General features: G+C 40.2%; 1 pseudogene; it reads left to right on the top strand.

Moving 5' to 3' along the window:
- The first annotated feature begins 290 nt into the window (after nt 1-290).
- LOC136788612 (ubiquitin carboxyl-terminal hydrolase 42-like) overlaps nt 291-14430 on the top strand; it is a 52431-nt pseudogene continuing 38291 nt past the window's right edge.

Raw genomic sequence — 14430 nt, 5'->3', positions numbered from 1 at the left:
GCCTGTGGAGTTCACATTCCTGTCAGCCTTCACAAACGTGACTTTGCAGTAGTCTTTTAGATTTCTCATCACAAAATGCACTTGAACACAGGCTTAATGGATATTTTTTTTCTATAAAGTTGTGTGAAATGAAATGTTACGAGACTGTTGGGACAAGGAGAGTGGATACTGTATCTATAGTTTAAATGTTACTTATATGTTTGTTTGTAGTTATGTCTGTTTCGCTAGACTGGGATGCTTTCTTCTTTCACTCTTCAGGTCGTGAACAAGATTTTTGCATGATGTGCACGATGGAGACTCCCATTAACCAGGCCCTGCGTTGCACTGTTGATGCCATCGAGCCTACGCGTGTTATCAATAACCTCAGTCGTAAGTGGCTTCAGATGTGTTTCTTTTTCAGTATCTTGTAATCTTCAAATAATTATTTGATGTGTATAAATGGTTTTAACACTATAAAGAAGAGAGATTTTAGAAATACGAGAATTATTTCATTTTTAAATGAGGTAAATACTATCATCTTCTTATTTAGGAATAGGACAACATTTCCGTTTTGGCAGTCAAGGAGACGCACACGAGTTCTTGCGCTATACTGTCGATGCTATGCAGGAAGCGTGCTTGAATGGAAGCACCAAGTCAGCATAAACAAATTCACTTTTATACGTTCTCTAGCACCTTGTAGTCCTTTATTTACTATCAAAACTGAAAGTCTACGTCATCCTTGGTTTTCATAAAACTCTTTGAAGAGTTAACTGTGTGCCTTAAATCTTCTGAGGTCTGATTATAATTTATTTCCAGATTGGACAGATCTTCTCAAGCTACCACCATCATTCATCAAATATTTGGAGGATTTCTAAGATCAAGAGGTACTTTTAAAAATATTCCTGTCCTTAGAACTGATCTGTGTATTTTGTCGGTAGTAAAGCAGTCTGCAGCTTGTCTAAAGTAGTATCTATCGACAACTTGAATTTGGACAGTTAGTCTCCTCCACGTATTGTTAAGCATTTATATTTTGCTTCCAGTGAAGTGCTTGAATTGCAAAGCAGTTTCGGATACGTATGAGGCATTTCTTGATATCACTTTGGATATAAAGGTAGGATGTTTTGTAAATATAATTCATGATGTTTAAGTACATGTATAACTTTCTAAATTAAACTTGTTTAACTTAAAAAACCAAACCACATACAATGTTAAAATATAAGAGCTTGGTGGTGGTTAGAAAGTGGATTGGACTTTGTCCTTCTGTGGAACCCCTGTAAATAGTCTCCACGTAAGGAGACAGCTCCACGTAAGGACACAGTTCAAGAGCTGTGCAAGACGCTGCTTAGTGAGCCAGCACAGGCTGCTAACATTAATTACCACAGAGCCAGCTCACATTCTCAACTCACAGGAACCTGCTGCTGCCTTCCACTCCAAATCATTCTCCATAGCTCCTTGCTTCAGCTCACCACTACTACAAAATGAAGCAACAACAACAACAACAAAGCTGCGTCTCCTTATTTCTAAATGAAGTTAAAAGATAACTTATGCTCTAAGTCATGCAATACATAAAACTAATATCTAGTATTAAGACATAATTAGTAATAATCTTACTCGCTACATTTGTAGCAATTCTCTCCATCCGGCTCTTCAGGTTTCACAAATAGTTCTAGAGCTCTGGTAACAGATGAAACCGCCTAGAGGAGCGAGAGAGAAGAGCGTAAAGTCACTGTAAATTCAAAATTCCAGAGACGCACTAGGAGTTTATAAGAGAATCTGACTAATACATACTTAAGCGATCTACTATGAGCACTGTGAAGAAGGAGGCAGGAAGAGCATGCTCAGCGTTTACCTCACCTGGAAGTCATTTTACTTTGAAACAAATCATTTTCCAGTAACGCAGACAGCATCTATAGTGTGCTTTGTCATCAATACTGGGAACAAATCCAGCAGTCTAACAATTAGATGTATATTGAGGTAGAACAACAAAGAAGTATGACAGTATCATAATTTGTGCAGACATAAAATTCTTTCAGCTTAAACCCAATGCAAATTTGGAGACTCTTTACATGGCTTCCATCAGCGTAATTCCTCTATATTCTTAAACCTATAATAGCAGGGAAGAAAAGAAAAAGACAAAAAAAAAAAAACAAAAAGTAAAAAAAAAGCTGGATTTTTTTTTTGTAGGTCAAACACTGTAGAGTAGCATTAAGAAAACCTGTGTTGCCAAGATTGTACAGGCCAACTCCAACACTTTTTGTTTCTTGCCAATCCATACGTATCTTCTCAGGTGGAAAAAGAATCCTTTGTGGCGGAGCAATTCCATCATTAACAACTGCAAGAAAGTTATATTTAAAAAGAGATTTTGTTTGTTTGTTTCTAAGAAAGGCATTAGGTATATATAGGTATAGTAAATATATAAAGTATATATAGGTATAGTAAAAATGCTATTCTGCGGGAGCACCTAGAGGAACTAGCTACAATCCAAAACAGGGAGAGAAGGAATCCAAGTAAGCAGGGATTCCAGCATAATCAGCATTTTTTTTCCTAATTCTTTTCTGGGTGCTTCTCATGTGTTTTTTTTTTTTTTCATAGTTTCTAAGTTATTTAGATAGCATAATCTGGCTGGGGATCATGACTGGGGATCATTAGGTTGATCAGTGAAGACAGGAAAGAAATTGCTGAATTGTGTCAGAACACTAGCTTTGGACCACGTAGTTTGAATCACATCTGCACACCATCAAGGTGTACTAGAAATCTGAAAACACTTTATGCTTTGTTCTCTCAGTCATTTTGGTATAACAAACTAGCTTATGGTTTAAACCCTCCATTAGGTTAGCGGTTTCCCTAAACGTAACAAGTCCCTGTGTGCTACAGTAAGACAGTAACAAAAAATTAAGTATAGAAATTCATCCTGTCGTTATTCAGCTTCTGCCTATGGACACACAATTATGCTTATTTAAAGCGGTATCATCTTGAAACCTAATCAGCATGTTAGAAAGCACTTAGTATCAGTTATCGGCTTTTGTCCTGGAGGGCTAAGGTTTGTTTTGTTTTGTTGTACATTCAGCATTTCCTTTTCTAGCTTCCATTCCCCTGTCGTTTTGCATGAGGAAAACATGCAGCTTTACAAAGTAGAACGGAAAGAGATGCTTTTCAGTCTAACTTTTCAGTTTTTTGTAGGAGTTTTAAATGTGGTAGGTGCAAAACAGCATAAGTACTGCTGCCAAAGTTATATTCAAACAAGTATTTCTTGGAGAAGCAGAAGAAGCCCAGGGAGAAATAAATTTACAAACATGCTCTTCATGCTCTCCTTTCCCAAGATTTCTCTGAGATATATCCCATAGTCTGTGGGTTTTGAGGTATGTGGTTCCCAGGAGTGAAAAGGAGGGCCAAACATCTCTCCTCTCGCATCTCAACGTGCCAGGGCTTTAGTGTACTGCCACTTATGGCTCCGCTTTTCACCTGGAAAAAGCGACCTCATGCTGTAAACTGAGGAGCCCTGCTATTGTTCTACTTGTTGTTTTTTTTTTTTTTTCCCCTGCTCATACAGGCTTAGAAATGTGCTGATGAAACAATAAAAAAGCCAGCTTGGTACATCTCCTTACAAAAAAAAATAAATACAAACTTGAGCTCCTGATTGGCTTCATGCTGAACTCTGTGCTGTTCTTGTCATAATCTTGGTCTCTCAGTAGATAATATGGTTTAATTACGAATAGAATCATGTGATGAAGAAGATCTCACACTGCAACAAATCCAACATCTCAAATGAAATTTTACATTTTCCGTGATTTTCTTTCTGAGCAGAAGTGTGTAGTATTAAATATATATATATATATCTGTGATGAAGCCACGGTCGCAGTTACTCAGATATTTTAATAAGCACTTGCAGTAAGATAAATTGCTGCATCTTTTAGCATTATTTAATTGTAGGGTTAGAGACATGTTGATTCAACAGAGCTGTAAAGTTTCTAAGAGGTCACTTTGAAAAATACCAGCTAAATTACAGGCAAGACTGCACCCGTTCTTAAAAACAAACAACCCCCCAATCATCTATTTTCCTCTTACAGATAACTGAAGTAATCCCCGAAGAACACAGTTCACTATCCAAAGGCAAGTTTTATTTTTAAACATTTTCTACATTTTATACCTAGCTGCAACTTAACAACCAGTTAACAGTCGGTGACAATCCTGTTCAGTGTTGAAAATGTCATTATGGCATAGGAAACAAAGGACTTCATCTTCTTGCTTTTCTTCTTGGATCTTCACGTTCCAGATACGTGAGAGAAAGAGCAGCGTTAAAGCAGTTAAATTCCTGCATTCCTAAGTGCTCTCTCTAGCCAGTTTCTGAACGCTTCTGTTCTGTGGCTAGGATTTGGTCAGCTTGACCACAAGATCACTAAAAAAGCAGGTAGCTTTGTCCTAATATTCTGTACAGTTGACCAATTTTATCATAGAACTGAAATGCAGTCAGTTGAATGGGAGGGCTTTGGAAGCTGCCTTCTCCAGTCAGTCCAGCCCTGTAGTCAGAGAGCAGATCAAGCCGGGTGCAGGGTTGTGACTTCTCTCTTTAGAAAGAAAACCACTGAGCCAGACAGCTCCATGTTGAGTATCACAACAGGGAATGACATTTCTTCCCTTTGTCTTTCAGATGCAGAGCTTACTGATGGAAGCCTTCAATACTCAGACTAAACCTACCATCAAAACCGACGACCTTTTTACCATCCAAACCAACCATTTTTCCATCAAACCCAACAACTTGGGTTTTGAAATGAAACTGGTAAGCCACAAGCCTTTATTGAATCTATTTTGCAGTGAAAGGGTTTTCTCTGTAACCTGATCATTTAAACTGTTGTGCTTAAAAGAAGGTCACTTGCAAGAGCAGTTATAATCCATGCTATAAAATTGAATCATCCTCTAGAAAGAAAAAAAAAAGGAGCAATTATCTTGCATGTACTCTTGATAAAGGAGGAGCTACACAATGGTATATAGTTTCACACTTTATTTTTGAGAATGTCCAGGCTTAAGTAACAGCTCTTGATGATAAATGAAAAGATTAACACGCAGTGGATTTACACAGAACATTACATTTGTAACAATGATCGATACAGAGTATTTGTCATGCAAATCACCTGTGTGCACCGAGGAATACTTATTTCAATATATATCTGTACAGTATTTACATTTTATATTTAAACTCTAACTCGAAACATTTTCCAAGAAAATACAGAAATGAAACTGGTAAGCCACAAGTCTTAATCTGCAGCATTTGGTCTACAACAGACCTGGCTTTTCCAGCAAGCATACCTACATAGATATGTAACAAATCTTAAAAAATAGGCATTGTTTTTATCTATGAAGCATTATAAATGCTGCTTGGTTTATAAAGCTTCAGTTTTGTACCCGTTTAAAACTGTTCAAAATGTTAAGTGATTTAGAGCTTACTTTGTCAGAATATTTTAAAATTTAAGTCAGTCCAGGGGAGTTTAACTGTTATATACAGTTCTCTCCTAGATTGCACTGGCAACGGGGCAGCAATTTAATGCTAGAAATAATATACTTCCTGCTACAATCTCCTCAGTTACATGTTACTCTAAATAATTATTTCTGCAGGGTATAAGAACTTCAAATACAGCAAACGAACTCTCAAGGCATTTCCTTTGTGCTTACCGGTAGACACCGTCGCCTGGCTAGATAAACAGATTTTCTTGAAGGTGTTATTTCAGCATATAAGAGTTGATTAAAAAAAAAAAAGTGCTTCATGGCTTATTGGTTTTGTAATCTCACAGTTCTCCAGGAATACTTGATTTGCTGCATTTCACCATTACGCTCGTCAGTAGCACTGATTCTGGTTTATCACTATTTGCATTACAAATCTCCTTGTCCAAAGCCTAAACTGATGTATGCACTGCTTGAAAACAAAACGTGAAGTTGCAGAGCAGAAGACTCAAGTCATTAGGTTAGCAGCTGCTTAACCATACTGCTTTCCAAACATAAGATGTAGAGCTTACTGAGTTTCTATGAAGAGTTTAAATGGCTCCCATTAAGCAAAGATGTCCCCACACTGATACTTCCTCTTAAGCAAGGATTCTACCTCCTTTGGCTGAGGCTTGCTCCCTTACTCACATTCGAACATTCATCCAAGTAGCCTGCAATTCCACATTCGTGGGGGAAAGTCTGTAGAATAGAAAAGGTTCCTCCGGTCTCTTCCTCTCAGCCTTTTTTTGAAGCATGCAATAAAGCAAAACTTTCACAGGCTGACCTTCCATGCAAAACAAGGCAACTTAGTAAGACAGGAACCGCAAAACTGATTGTTCTTTAAAGTTAAAATGAGATTTGAAATAGATCAAGTTAGCAAGTGTTGTTAAGTCCGTAAGTAAGTCTCTTTTTGCCAATGCAGCACAGTTCCCTATCATGTAGCCAGAGCTGCTTCTGTAGCTCCAAGAAGCAAAACTGCTTTGACAAAATACTGTGTCATGAAAGCATTCGTTGGCGCAGGAGGCACAGCTCAGGTTCAACAAGTTTGTGAAAAAATGAGTACTAACAGAAGCAGCAGCGTCCAAAGAAACACTTTATGTCCCCACTGCAAAATGAGGGGCTTTACCTTGAGTGTTATGCACGCTGTCAATAGAAAAGCACTGTAACAGAATCTGCCACGGCAGTTTGTATGTTACTGAAAGACCATCAGAGTGGGACTGCAGAAAGATCTTTCAGAAGTTCCAAAAAAACATGTGGGGGTGGGAGTTTAGTTGTGTTAGATAACACAATCTTAGATAAAGATTTTGGTCTTAATGTAAAAGTAAGGGCGTCTACTGATTTCTTCAACTCCAACAACTGAAGCACAAGTCTGAAAAATCGCCTTTAAGAATGCAATGAAAATATTTAACTCTTCTGTATGGTCATAGTTTGTTGTCAAGCAAAGGAATGAATGCTGATGCCTTAACTATCTAGGGCTGTAGCTTACAGAAAGACTACACCTTCCTGTTTTTTTCCCTTTAAAAACGTTAAATGCATGTGAAATTATTTGGGGGTGTTTTCACATGCAAAGCCTAATGCAACGCGTGCAAGCCCTGTCATCTTCTTCCTTTAGTAGTGTCGCATTAAGGGGTGTAGCTGATTGACCGTTACGGGTCCGGTCGGCTTCAGGGTACTGAACTATCACGGCCACGGATTCACCAACAACGCAGCACGCCCTCGCTCTAGTCGCGTTCAAGGAGAACTATCACGGCCAGGAACAATGCAGTTAAGTGCAGTTTATTACGGCAACAGATACACAGGTCCTTTGGATTGCCAGTGATAAATTCACTGTCTGCAAAAGCAAGCTAGCATGCATGAAATGCACAGGTACAAAGCCTAGGTATTAAGACGTTAAAAAGCATAAAGACACCAGAGATTTCTAAGTTTCCGTGGAGACGCCTGGTATAACCAAGCGTTCAGATCTTACCTCACAGCATCCCAATGGGCCATGGGGGGGGTGGGGGGGTGGGGGGGTGAGAGGCTCAGCCTGTCGACTGATGTCAGAAGGTATCCTTCGTGACAGTATCTTCCCCGACATTCCCTTTCTCTTAAGCCAATTTACATTATTTTCTATCTTTTAGGTGGAGCTTGAGTGACTCCAGTCATGCATATCTTGGTTGTGATTGGTAGAAATTATCTCGCTTGCGTTTAAAGGTACAGGCTCCGAGAAATTCAGAGGATGTGCTCAGTGAGGGGTGGTTGCACCTTGGAGGCGGGTAGCTTTTGGGATGGAGGTGTGCTTATAATGCCTAGTCACTTAAGGCAATTACTCCACAAGGAGTAACCTTACTCCTGTAACTTAACTACTGGAACTACTTTAAGCTTTAACTACAGCATATCTAAAACATAAGAAGGATGTTACTATGTAAAAAGCAGATGAAACCAGTCCTTAAATCTTACTGCTTATTGTGCGTGAGCAGACTGGCATGAGTTTTAGCTATACTGGCAAATATCAAAGCACACCCGTGTAGTCCCAAAGCTGGGAGAAAAACAAGGAAACCTTGAAGAAAATGGGGAGGCCTGTAGCTTGTGTAGTCTTTTAGCTGAGAAAATAAGGAAGGAGAGAGACAGGTAGCCTTGAGCTAGCAGAAGCAAGGAAGAGAAGGGATAAAAGGGAAAAAACAAGAAGGAGAAAAACAGCTCCAGACTGACCTATAGTAACCTTTTGCTCATTAAGGGTCATTAACACATTAGAAATCACACCTGTCAAAATGCTAATCTATGCTAATGTGGGATTCGGTGTGTGTCCCCCTCCTCCTGTACCCCCTCCCCCCCGGCGTTCCTCTGTAATGCGCAAGCTCAGTAGAGATAAGTTAGGTGAGCTGTAATAACCAGTCAAAAGGAGCCAAAGAGAGAGTTTTCACAAGTTTCCTGTGTATGAATGACGGTGATTCGAGTCAGAGGTGTGCTTGCTTTGCGAAAGATAGCCAAGTACCTGACTCTGCAGAGTTCTGTAATTAATTATGTAATTAAAAGACCTTCGTGTGCATTCCGACTCGGGGTGCTTATTGGCGCGGTGCACTGGGCACGAACCCGCGGACAACATCTGTACTCAGTGTGATGCCTACAGACAATCCTTTCCTGTTGGGACCTGCATATTTTTCTGTGCATTCAACACAAACCCTTTGGCACAACTAGTTCCCTACGTAGCTGCCAGTCCACCACTCAGTTGCACTTCTGAAGAGGAAAAGCTATTTCCATCTAACGTAGGAGCACATACTCTAAATGCAAGCTTCGCTCAGCTGGTCATTTACTGCAGGACAAGATTTGAAAACTGTTGTTGAGATTCTGTTGGGTTTTCTGCTTACAGAAAAATCAAGTGCTAGATCGCCCTCTACTCCACTTTGTAGTGCTGCATTTAATGGAGATTCAAATAATTTCATTTGCTCCTCCGTTTATGGACAATGAGCTGAAGGAACAGGTACAGCACATTAGCCTGGAATGCCTTCCCTCCCAACCAAAGTAAACTGGAGCTGTAACTAACACAAGCAGAAGCAAGGCTTCCACGTTTTCAGCTGAATAAAGTTCCAACAAAGTCATCCTCTGGGATTTGAAGCTTACTTCAAATTACATGCCAACAACTCTTTTCCCTGAAAGGTCTTGCCAAGTTCTTACGTCATAGTAAAGTGTATACCTATAAAATTTACAGTTAACGTCTTCACTTAGTTTGTCCAATTTTTGCATTATCGCTCAGCTGTGTGCTCATTTATAAGTCGATGCATGTATACAAGCTGCTGATCAAGTCCTATGTCTTGTTTGCAATTCTTCGTTTCCTTGTTGCCAGCATATTGTAAAGCGGATCCCTGCTGCTACTTGCTCTAGAAGAAAAGGAATCATCGTTTTGGTTACCAAATACCCGCTTCTGAAAACTAGAAGTGTTTTGTTCTCTCTTCCCTTTGAATGACTCCACACCTCTCATCAGATAATGGATTGCTGACCTAGAATCAGAGAACGTCCCAAGGTGGAAAGGACTCACAATAATCCCCGAGTCCAACTCCTGGCTCCACACAGGACCACCCCAAAAGCAGACCCTAAGTCTGAGAGCATCGTTCAAACACTTCTTGACCCCCGTCAGGCTCGGTGCCATGACCACTGCCCTGGGCAGCTGTCCCAGTGCCCGAGCGCCCTCTCAGGGCAGCACCTGAGGCGCACGGGGCTCGGCGGGGCGGCCCGGGAGGGGAGGAGGACGGCGGGGCGAAGCGGCGGCTCCCTCAGAGCCGTCTCCCCGCCGCCTCGCCCGCACGTCGGGGCTTTTTCGTGTCGCGCCCTCGGGCTCTCGCCGCGGGCGACGTGCTGCTCCCCAGCGCGGACGCCTTGCGCGCGGGGCCTGCCCGCGGCGGCGGCGGGAGGGAAACCCCAACCGCAAAGCCCTCCCGGCAGGGAGAGCTCGGGGTGAGGGCCGATCCGGCACCGACAGTAAAGACACGCCGGAAGAAACGCTCTGCTTGTAGCCGTGAGCACCGCGGCCAGGTTAAAAAGGCGTCACGCTGGAGCTCCGAGTTGGGCGGCGTTCCGAGGCCGTCGTGGCAGTTGTGGAGACGGCCTCGGCTGAGGTGGTGGCTGCTGTCGCTGCTGTCCCCTCTGTCCCCGCTGTTGCCGCTGTTCCCGGCGCCTGGAGACCCCCGGCAGCCCCCTGTGACAGGACCTGTGGCCCCGGGGAGCAGGACCTGTGGCCCCCTGTGCCCACCGCCTCGTCGGCCATCCCGGCAGCAATCCTGCCAGCACAGAATAGCTCACTGGCGTTACGTGCGTTTCAGGGTAAAGTGACGATTAACTTCTATTTCCTGGCTTGGGTGCTGCTTTATTCTTTAACGAAGCTTCAGGTTTAAAGGTTAAACTCAGTTATGTCAAGGTTAAACTCAGTTTCGTGAATGGCATCTTGGACAAAATCTTAAGCTGTGATTGACTCTCTGCTTAACAGAGGCCAAGCGTGTACCTACTGAGCAGCAGGTCATAAGTGATAAGCCCTCACAAATTAACTTGCTATCACAAAGTGACGCCCAGAAAAAGTGTATTCAAAAGCTAGGCTCATTATAGAATCACAACAAACCCATCATGACTGGTGCAGTAGACAGTGCGGTAGAGGGCGAGCCCTGGAAAGACAGAAGTAAAGTAGCAGCGAAATGCAGGTACCTTTGTGCACACGAAACAGAAAAGCGCAGGCAGTAAAGTAATAGTGTTCCATTACTAACGCGAGCAACAATTATATATAAATCACAACCATTATCTATTAGATAATAGGTAATAATTAATAGATAATTGCAAAGCTCCAAAAATGCAATAAATAACTGATTCCCCTCAGAGAATGTCATTTACATTTTTATATTAAAAAGACTCCAGAGTTGTAATGGATTAAAATCCTACGAAAGTGAAAGAAATGGCATCAGCCACTAGTTCTGCAGAAGCTAAAAGTAATACTGATAGAGTTTGGATGGAAATTTTTACTTTGTGTGTTTAGTTTGGGGATTCCTTTTAAATCATTCATACCAGCAATTTAGTTCTTAAAGGCTGTTTCTTTGAGATTAAGTGACAGGACTTCTACTACTCAAGTACTACGCAAGTAAGCGTGCGCTTTATCCTGCCTCCGTTTTCTTCAAAACAAAAGTAGAAAATGCAGTTCTTACTTGTTGCACTGATAGAGAACGGGACTACTGTGAATAAAGACTTCCAAAGCGATTCCCCTAAGGCAACTGAAGTGACTGACGTTACAGAAATTAATTTTGATATATTTACAGTCGACAGAGAAATATGGGGAGCATTTTGTAATGCACAGATTCATCCATGTCTTTTCTGTTTTGCAAAGAAAAGTGTTTGATTGTTGCTATTCACAGCTTCCATTATTCACAGGTTTTTGAATGCTAACATTGCTCAGGAAAAGATCTGATATTTGTAGGGGTACCGTCATTCCTAGTTATTTGTTTTTACATTGTCCTTGCATTTATTACCATATAATTTCAAGTCTAAGTTTGTGGTTTAAGTTATAATAAGGAAAAAAGCAGTAGTTGAGGTAATCAGGTTAAAGATTATAGATGGAGAGGAACTTGGCGTTAGATACTAAAAACAGGATGGCAGTTAGCCTTGCCTTAGAAAAATTAAAATGGTTGACTATACTTTTTTTCCCAAAACGTTGTGTTGACCAGCCAATTTGAATTTGGCGGTATTAAAGCTGTCTGCAATAAGTTTTTCTGTTTTGGATTGTAGCTAGTTCCTCTAGGTGCTCCCGCAGAATAGTATTTTTACTATACCTATATATACTTTATATATTTACTATACCTATATATACCTAATGCCTTTCTTAGAAACAAACAAACAAAATCTCTTTTTAAATATAACTTTCTTGCAGTTGTTAATGATGGAATTGCTCCGCCACAAAGGATTCTTTTTCCACCTGAGAAGATACGTATGGATTGGCAAGAAACACAAAGTGTTGGAGTTGGCCTGTACAATCTTGGCAACGCACGTTTTCTTAATGCTACTCTACAGTGTTTGACCTACACCCCCCCACTTGCCAATTACATGCTTTCTCTTGAGCACAGCCAGTCATGTGAGTACTTTCTAACAGTATTTTAAATCTGTTGGATAGCTCTGAAGGTGAAAGAACAGCAGTGATTCTGTGGGACAAAGTTACTTGCCTGATTTTACCTGTAGAAGCTGGCTTTGAGCATTGTATTAGCAGTGGGCTCAGAATAGCATATGGAGTGCGTTTAATGCACCATGTGTGTTTTTTGTTTGTTTTTTTAAAAGGATCTTTTCTTGCTTCATGGGAATAATGAAGTGCATTGGACAGTAATGCATTTAATGAACATTTGGCATTTGGGCTATTTGGGCTTCCTGCTGCTAGAAAGGCAATAAAATTTAGGATGTTGGCATCATAGGTCTTTAGTCTTCACAGCCTAGGTTCCATAATGCACTACAATAAATGGTCTGTTCGTTGTTGTACCAATTAAAAAAAAAAAAACAAAAAAAAAAACAAAACCTAGAAAGCAATATGAGCTGTTATGAACATGACTAGATTTTTTTGTGGGACTGTATTAAAATCTAGACTGATTTTGTTCTAAATAAAATGTTGTACTATAAACTAAATGTTGTACTAAACGTGCATGCTTTTTAGGCTGGTATCTTTGTATCGATACCTAGAAATTTAACTGTTTTCTTCCTGTATATAGAAATTGTTTCAGTTAAGAGTCCTGTTGAAAAAAGGAGGGCAGAAGTACTATTACATACATTACTTTAGTTTTTCCTTTCTCCCAAAGGACTCGTAGCTCTGTATCATGAAGCTCACCTGACAGCACTGTGCTGAAAATAACCCACATTCTCTTAATGCTGTATCATCAATGTCAAATATTCTTTCCTCATATATTTTGCAGCCTGTGGAGTTCACATTCCTGTCAGCCTTCACAAACGTGACTTTGCAGTAGTCTTTTAGATTTCTCATCACAAAATGCACTTGAACACAGGCTTAATGGATATTTTTATTCTATAAAGTTGTGTGAAATAAAATGTTACGAGACTGTTGGGACAAGGAGAGTGGATACTGTATATATAGTTTAAATGTTACTTATATGTTTGTTTGTAGTTATGTCTGTTTCGCTAGACTGGGATGCTTTCTTCTTTCACTCTTCAGGTCGTGAACAAGATTTTTGCATGATGTGCACGATGGAGACTCCCATTAACCAGGCCCTGCGTTGCACTGTTGATGCCATCGAGCCTACGCGTGTTATCAATAACCTCAGTCGTAAGTGGCTTCAGATGTGTTTCTTTTTCAGTATCTTGTAATCTTCAAATAATTATTTGATGTGTATAAATGGTTTTAACACTATAAAGAAGAGAGATTTTAGAAATACGAGAATTATTTCATTTTTAAATGAGGTAAATACTATCATCTTCTTATTTAGGAATAGGACAACATTTCCGTTTTGGCAGTCAAGAAGACGCACACGAGTTCTTGCGCTATACTGTTGATGCTATGCAGGAAGCGTGCTTGAATGGAAGCACCAAGTCAGCATAAACAAATTCACTTTTATACGTTCTCTAGCACCTTGTAGACCTTTATTTACTATCAAAACTGAAAGTCTACGTCATCCTTGGTTTTCATAAAACTCTTTGAAGAGTTAACTGTGTGCCTTAAATCTTCTGAGGTCTGATTATAATTTATTTCCAGATTGGACAGATCTTCTCAAGCTACCACCATCATTCATCAAATATTTGGAGGATTTCTAAGATCAAGAGGTACTTTTAAAAATATTCCTGTCCTTAGAATTGATCTGTGTCTTTTGTCGGTAGTAAAGCAGTCTGCAGCTTGTCTAAAGTAGTATCTATCGACAACTTGAATTTGGACAGTTAGTCTCCTCCACGTATTGTTAAGCATTTATATTTTGCTTCCAGTGAAGTGCTTGAATTGCAAAGCAGTTTCGGATACGTATGAGGCATTTCTTGATATCACTTTGGATATAAAGGTAGGATGTTTTGTAAATATAATTCATGATGTTTAAGTACATGTATAACTTTCTAAATTAAACTTGTTTAACTTAAAAAACCAAACCACATACAATGTTAAAATATAAGAGCTTGGTGGTGGTTAGAAAGTGGATTGGACTTTGTCCTTCTGTGGAACCCCTGTAAATAGTCTCCACGTAAGGAGACAGCTCCACGTAAGGACACAGTTCAAGAGCTGTGCAAGACGCTGCTTAGTGAGCCAGCACAGGCTGCTAACATTAATTACCACAGAGCCAGCTCACATTCTCAACTCACAGGAACCTGCTGCTGCCTTCCACTCCAAATCATTCTCCATAGCTCCTTGCTTCAGCTCACCACTACTACAAAATGAAGCAACAACAACAACAACAAAGCTGCGTCTCCTTATTTCTAAATGAAGTTAAAAGATAACATGCTCTAAGTCATGCAATACATAAAACTAATATCTAGTATTAAGACATA

This window comes from Anser cygnoides, chromosome W (genome assembly GCF_040182565.1).
Source record: "Anser cygnoides isolate HZ-2024a breed goose chromosome W, Taihu_goose_T2T_genome, whole genome shotgun sequence".
Lineage (NCBI taxonomy): Eukaryota > Metazoa > Chordata > Aves > Anseriformes > Anatidae > Anser > Anser cygnoides.
This window is presented reverse-complemented; position numbering and strand designations above follow the sequence as displayed.